The sequence below is a fragment of the Bombus fervidus genome, chromosome 18 (genome assembly GCF_041682495.2).
Source record: "Bombus fervidus isolate BK054 chromosome 18, iyBomFerv1, whole genome shotgun sequence".
NCBI classification, from domain to species: Eukaryota; Metazoa; Arthropoda; class Insecta; order Hymenoptera; family Apidae; genus Bombus; species Bombus fervidus.
In genome coordinates this window covers 5,652,677-5,660,155 of record NC_091534.1, presented here as the reverse complement: position 1 = coordinate 5,660,155, position 7,479 = coordinate 5,652,677, and the positions used below count along the sequence as shown (strand labels likewise).

The 7,479-nt window shown below is 32.0% G+C and overlaps 1 long non-coding RNA gene across 1 annotated transcript; it reads left to right on the top strand.

Moving 5' to 3' along the window:
• Positions 1 to 6,197: 6,197 nt before the first annotated feature.
• On the top strand, positions 6,198 to 7,200 carry LOC139996362 (uncharacterized). Its single transcript, XR_011802215.1, has 2 exons — positions 6,198 to 6,825; positions 6,959 to 7,200. It is a non-coding gene; the product is annotated as an uncharacterized lncRNA (long non-coding RNA).
• Positions 7,201 to 7,479: the final 279 nt, after the last annotated feature.

Here is a 7,479-nt window from a genome sequence, read left to right as displayed (position 1 = left end):
ATATTTGCCCGTACGTGCTTGAAACGCGGACATTTTTCGAAGCAACGGTATATACAGTTCAAGTGTATCTTTGAACATTTCAACGTTTAATGCTTCGGCTAATATTTTAATTAAATGATACGTAAACTAACCTTGAAAGATTTTAAAGCCACGTTCAATCGACAGATTCTCAGCAGTGTTAGACGAACGTCGGATCGTTTTACTTTGTAATCCTTGTTCATCCTTAATATTAATATACGTCAATAACTTTAATATCTTCTGTTCTATGAGTTAGACGGTTCTTGAGGCTTTATTATTTGATTAAAATCTTACCTGTTTAATATCGATGGTTAAAAATTATCTTGGAATGTTATTAACGCAAACTGACCATAGCTTGCCCGATATTACTAGAATATTCTGTAATGCAGCGTCTATAACGTAAGAAGCTTTTTTGTACCATCGTGTCATTCAGCGCCATTTCTCACAATATCCCAAGTCAATGCACGAAACAACAGCAATAAAGATGATTCTTAAGCGGTCATTATTCGATATTGTTAATGATAGTTATACAAATAAATCGAGCTGTGAACATCGGAGGGAATTAACGAGTCGAGAAATCGCTCGCTTCGTTTTAACTTGAGAAAATTTCTTAACGCTCGTATCTGGGGAAAAGATTATTTTTTCATTATTTAAATAGTCGAGAATAGTATGGACTCGCGTAACAATACAATGTAAGATATCGTATCGGGAATTTCCTCTTGCTGTTCGTCTTTGCAAAAATTATAGTTCTTCTGGCGTCTTTCGATTGGAAAAAATGCCGAACACTTCCATTCTGCGGTCTAAATCAGCAACGTGTAGTTGGAAACGCCAGTTCTCGCTTAAAGTACAAGTATAAGCGAGCGAGAGGTTAGGATGTTTCCGACATCAGGGCAATCGTTGCTAAACAGTTGTGTTGCGTTTCGTATTTTGCCACATCGTCGAAACAGTGAGAGTGGCAGCACTAGAAAAGGCAAAGAAGAACGATAATTTGCAGGGCTCGAGAAATGATCGTTCAACACGATAATACCAGGTAATTGTGATAAAAGTATAAGAGAAGCGTGAGGCAGAGAAAAAGGCAAAGATTACCAATATTAATTAGTTAATTAATGAACACATAGCGAAGTAGATAATTTTTTTAGATGATCAAGAAAATAAATTACAGGGAATATTTATACATACGCGTGCGTACAGGAAAAAAAAATATATATATATTATAGTTGCACGCGTGCATGTGTAAAGTATATGAAACGAGACGAGAATTTTATCCACGAAACAGACAAGTGATTAATATATAATTGATTTAAGAGCTGTATTAACCGACACACAATTAGAAAACGATAGAGAGATATACAGTATGATTAATTAATGAAACATTAGAATAATTATTATACCAATTAATTAATTGGGTGCATACATTATGCGTGTATACATTAACAGCAGCAACGTATGTACTTGTATACATAAATAATAATACAATATTATTATTATAATTATTATTATATATTATACATATAAATATATTATATTGTATACACATTAGTGAATGTTCAATGTTGAAATAAAATGCATATACGTTGTTTACACCATATACGTCTATTTGCTCGCCTATTATTTCATTCCCTCGAACGTACAACTTTTACGTTATTTTTTTACGTTCGTCTAATAGCTTTCCAGTTTAGTTCCTGCATCCATTGGTTCATACGATCCAGTTCCATCCAATCCAGCACTGGATCGTAATTGGAGTAACGCGAACAATGTTTTCAGTCCAGTACAGTAACGTCATTTCGGTAAGTATTTCCAACGACTGGATCGAAAGAGCATTTTTCAATCCAGCGAACGTAATATTCCAGTGTTTCTGAAATCGTCTAGACGCTTTCAGCGGTTCGAAAAATCCTGTAACAGCTTTCGAATAACATGGACATTGATCGATTTCCAGTCGAACGACTGGAATGTAATCGTTCGATCCAGCGACTGGTCTAACGCAAAGCCAGCTTTATTTTTTGGACCATATTTTGAACATTAGTAGGTAAGTAACTATTGTTAATGATATTATGATATGAATATTATTAATTAGAAAATTTTATATAATTTTATGAGTATCTCCAATTTTTTTGAAAGTGTAATATGTTGAAATAATGAAATAAATAATGAAATAATGAAAATAAATATCGTAGAAGAAAGTGTCATAAATAATTATAAGCGCTTTTACTTTAATATTTTCTTGCTTTTATATTTTACTTTCTCTCTTATATGAGGTTGTTGCAAAAGTTTCTCTTGTTTTGTAAGGAAATAATAGATGCACGACATTTTTGTTTTATATTATTTTATTGAATTATTTTGTTTTATTACTATAAAATGGTTCATATATAATTCAATGAAATAATATAAAAGAAAAAATGTTGAGCATCTATTATTTCTTTACAAAACAAAATAAAAAAAACATTTTGGATAACCTGATATTTATAAGCAATTTCACTTCAAAACAGAACCAAAACCTAACCTAAAACTAACCATATAAACGCAAATTGAGTGACAAGAAGTAAACAGAAAATAGTTAAGAAAGACGTTTACTTTAATACATTTTTTACTTGAATTACTTTAATTACATATGGAAATTAGACTCTTCGCAGGAAACTGCGGAGAAAATTAAGCCACGAAACAAGCTTGTAACAGAAACTTTTAAAAAAGGAAGAAAGAAATTCGTTCAATTTGTTTTTTTAAAGCAACAATGTTAACAATACGATATTAAGGATTACTAATAATTCGACTGCGGAAATTTATGTATTTATTGGAGATTCGAAGGTATAAAAATGTGCAAAATGCACATAATATGAAGAAATTGTTTAAACATCCAAAATAAAAGACACGTCATAATATTTAATACGTTTCAAAGAAGCAAATTTCTATTTACGTTTCGTTTGTTTTATCATTTTGATACGAGTATGAACTTGCATAAGCATCAGCATTCTAGTAACAATGTTTTGAAAATGTGGAAAAAGCGATAGAATTTAGTGAGAAAGATATTTATTCTTGTAATTAGAAAAAATATGTCTAACTTGAAAATGGTCCTTAATTTTACAACGCACAACAATAACTGTTGTTGAAGAAATAGTGGGTTGGTATGATCACTAGTTCTTACAAGATAAGTTGGTACGACTTTTAACGACACTCTTTTGTCTTAGACGTCGGCCATGTGTTAATTATCTCAGTGTATCTGGTGTGTTTGCATGTTTGTACTTGGTGGTGAAATATAGAATATACAAATCTAATCTGAGTGAATCAATAAATACCAAACTCTAAAAACTTATTGATTAACAACTGTAAGGATTAAGGAGAAACATCTCCAATTTCTCGGAAAATTATTAATTGTCAATTGATGCTAAATGCTGCGCGAAATGTTCAAAATGCTACTAACGTATCCGTAATTCAACGATTTATTTTATTTATTCCAATCGATAATAAAATGTGTATGGGAAATGCACGTATTAAAAAGATATTATACCTCTTCATTTTAAAAACAGTTGCATAATCCTTGACATATTGCAATTTATTTTATTATGAAACATAGTGGAACTTCGCTTATGCACTCTCGTTTAAACGAGCCAGCTTCTGTTTGGCGTTAATTCTATGAACCCATAACTGAGCCTTTATTCTCCAAACTACGCGCAGCGAGTGAATCTTCATTATACAAACTCGTCGGTTCTGCGAACGATCTTAAATAATAATAATTATAACATTAATGATAATGAGATCGGTTGCATAATTTATTTAACATCGTATCGACTATCATGGTCATTAGCGACTACTTCGGTCTACTTAGCGACTATTCGATGGCTTATTGAATTGTTCAATAAATAAATATTGTTCAATAAAAAATAAATTATTCAATAAATGTTCAATACCTTAATTCGGCTCGGTGCGGCCATGTTATTAAGATTACCGTCGACTTTATATTTTTTCCTTCCTTCATTCTACACAGGGTGTCTCAATTATATGCGATCACCTAAATATCTTCCTTACAACAAAGTTAGATTACTTCAAGGAGCACATATTAGGTGGGAGGAATTTTTTCTCAAGGTCATTTTTCAGGAGACTTCAAGCTTGTTGGATATGTTATCGAGATTATAAAAATATTTTTATTGCGCATATATATATTTTTACCTTTTTATTATATATATACTTTGATTTGATTTGAAAAAAGTTTCTTCCACCGTAATATGTACTCCTTGAATTATAATAATTATATATATATATAAACTCCCTAGAATTCACGTGGGATAGGGACACTTTTTGTTTTACGGTTAGCACGACTTTCTTTGTTTCACGGACAGAGCGACCGTCTTCTGTTTTACGGACAACCATTTTGAGAGACACTAATTTCCCAAACGGACGGACAGAGAGCAACATCAGAGATAGACAAGATCACAGAATAGGTATTTAAAATATTGAAGATTGACGGAGAAAGATCGGTAGCTCAGGACGTTGAAAATCGATTCTCGATTTTCAGACTTCAGAATCGATCACCTGAATTATCTCGAGATTTACGATCTTACATATATATGTAATAGCGTAAGTCGTTAGGGTAAATCAGACGATCGATTCTGGAAAATCGAGATTATTTTGAGAATAATTAAATTAAATACAATATCAGTTAATAACAAATCTACTACAAATATTATCTGGGAAATCGAGAATCGATTTTCTAAGTCCTAAATTACCGTTCTTCTCTCATGATCTATTCTATTCAACAAGTAGCTGTCGGTAAAACAAAATAAAAGTAAAAAATGTCGCTTGACGGGTAGTTTGAATTCATAAACACTTAAATTCGTACGAAGCATTGTTCAAGGTTTACCATTACACGATATACAAATCAAAAGACAAATGTGATTATTCTATCATCAAGGTTTGCGCGTTCTGTAACGATGGTTTGCTTCTGGTGGTTGATGCGAATAGAATTTTTATGCCCAGTTGAATAATTGTAATTGTTAAAAGTTGAATGATCGTATTAAGAATTGCGAATAAATTTCTACAATGGGTAAAGTTTAGTAAGCAGTAAGACGGATTGGCCGGTGTTCTCACGATATCCATTTAAAATGCATTTAGATGCATTTTAAATCACTCTTTGCATTGTTAATGTTACAATTCATTCGCGAGACCGCGTTCAAAATGAGAAACTTGTTAAGGGATTCGATTTAACTTCGCTACGCGCTTATTTTTCTGATTATTCCAATTGATGCCTTTAGTAAAGAGAAATACTCATTCGCGAAGAAACGTTCGCAATGTTACGACGTACCATGAAGTTCGCAGAATTGTACGTATTGAAATATATGTAATTTTGTGCGATATACCGGATCAGCCGCGCAGTAGTAATACACATATATGTTTGAGTATGTATGTGAGTATGTGTGTATGTGTGTGATATGTGCGTGCGCAGCTTCTCGTAGAACAAAAGAATGTCACTGTTTCATACGCATGGTAGAAAGTGACACTTGAAGAATGCTGTAACACGTGTAATAGGTATCTGTGAACATCTTGTAAATCATATATTAAATAAATACAAAACTATTTTATTATCATCTTTATATGTAATGAAAGTGTTTCTACATAATTATTTCGGCGATTACGATCCACAATTCTTAACAAATGAAAAGCGGCTTTGTCATGGCTCTGTGAATAGCTGGAAAGTATATAAAGTGGCACTGAAAAAAGTATTCTGCAAGAGCAGATCTATTATCCGGTGTTATCATTTTTTTTTTCTTTTTACTGTACGTAATACACTCAAATATAAGTGTTTCTGTTGCAAAAGTGAAGAAATCTATATTTATAAAAGCTTTCCTAGGTTTCATTTGCTTTCAAAGTAATTTCTCTTTGCAAGCGATACACCGAGATGGAAACTTCTTTTTCTTTGCCATTTCTTCAAACAATACTGCAGGTCTTAATCCCGTAGAACGTTCGCTTGGTCAACCTTTCGAGCGTTTCCGAATCGGATACGAAAGAGATGACCTTTCGAATGACTTTTAATTACAGGAAATAGAAAGAAGTTACTGAGACTGTAGCACGCTCTTACGATTTTCCTTCTAACTAAATAACACACTGAAAATACGAAAAGGTGCGTTTGTCGCGATGGGATAAACACGTGGTATAGTATTATACTATAATATACTATACTATATTATTATACTATACTATAGCTACAGTTGTACTGGACGAGCTGATGGAACGCCTTAAAATAAACGGTAGTGGTTAGTGTTGCATGCGTTTTCGTCGCCCGTATTTGTTCGAACATGTTCAGTTAATTTGACTTGTTCGTCCGATCTATCGCGACCGAGGATACGTGGCCTGGATATTTCGAACGAATGATGATTTTCTGTCGAAAATTTCTCTAGTTTCGTCTAAAATTTCTACGTGGAATATAAGAAAAGTGTTACAGGGTTTATTCGTACCATACCATTGAATTCATCTGATCAGGTGGATAAAATAGTGAAACGAATTATCGACCGTAGTCTTCGCTTACGTCTTTTGAAGAAAATATTTTATTTTCGTCTTTTAATTTACCATTTCTTGGTAAGATTTTTAATAAACGATTATTTGAAAAAGAAAGTGGTAAGAATTTTTAAATTCATGTTCATTTCTTACCATTATCAAAATTAGACTAAACAGCGTATTAGGCTAAATGCATATTCGGATAAATAAACTCGTCGTCGAAACGATCAAATCAATTCGACTTTTTCGTCCGATTTCTTGCGATGAAGGACACGCATATTTTATACATAAGGTGTACAAAAAATGTTGCGGCTAAGGACATAGGTACGTATAGATGTATTACATTTTATACACAAGATATATAAAAATTATTTTATATAACAATTATTACATATGAAAATTATTAAATTTATACGCGCACATAATTTTTATGCATTTATATATAATAAGTTTATAGGTCCGGGTCGATGAAATTTTATGAAAAAGACTTACAGAAAAATTGACCTTGGACTTTATACTTACTTCGTTTCATTTTAGTTACATTGTCATTATTTGATTTTATCATGTTGAAGCAAAGATGCAAAAAGTATCATATGAAAAATTTGGACCTTCTACTACCTGATAATTTAAAAAATTGAGAAAAAAGTGCAGAAGGGATTTTGTAAAAGTTGCAGATACCGGAGGAATATAATAGAATAAGAATGAAATAAAAATATATTAGACATAACCAGAAAAACTAAACTAAAAACATGTAGCTGAAAGCTCTTCAGGTATTTCAAGAAGTAGAAAAAAGTTTCAGTGGAACTGAAGAAATATTTAAACTATGTGGTACAATAGCGATATTTGTAAATTAGCTTTAAAGAAACGTCAATATTTAAGTCTATCAATATATTATGCGGAAAAATTTTGAAATTTGAATATCGTTAGCCATATTAGTAATTATGGAGACCTCGACTCCAATAACCTTAACCTTCGGAT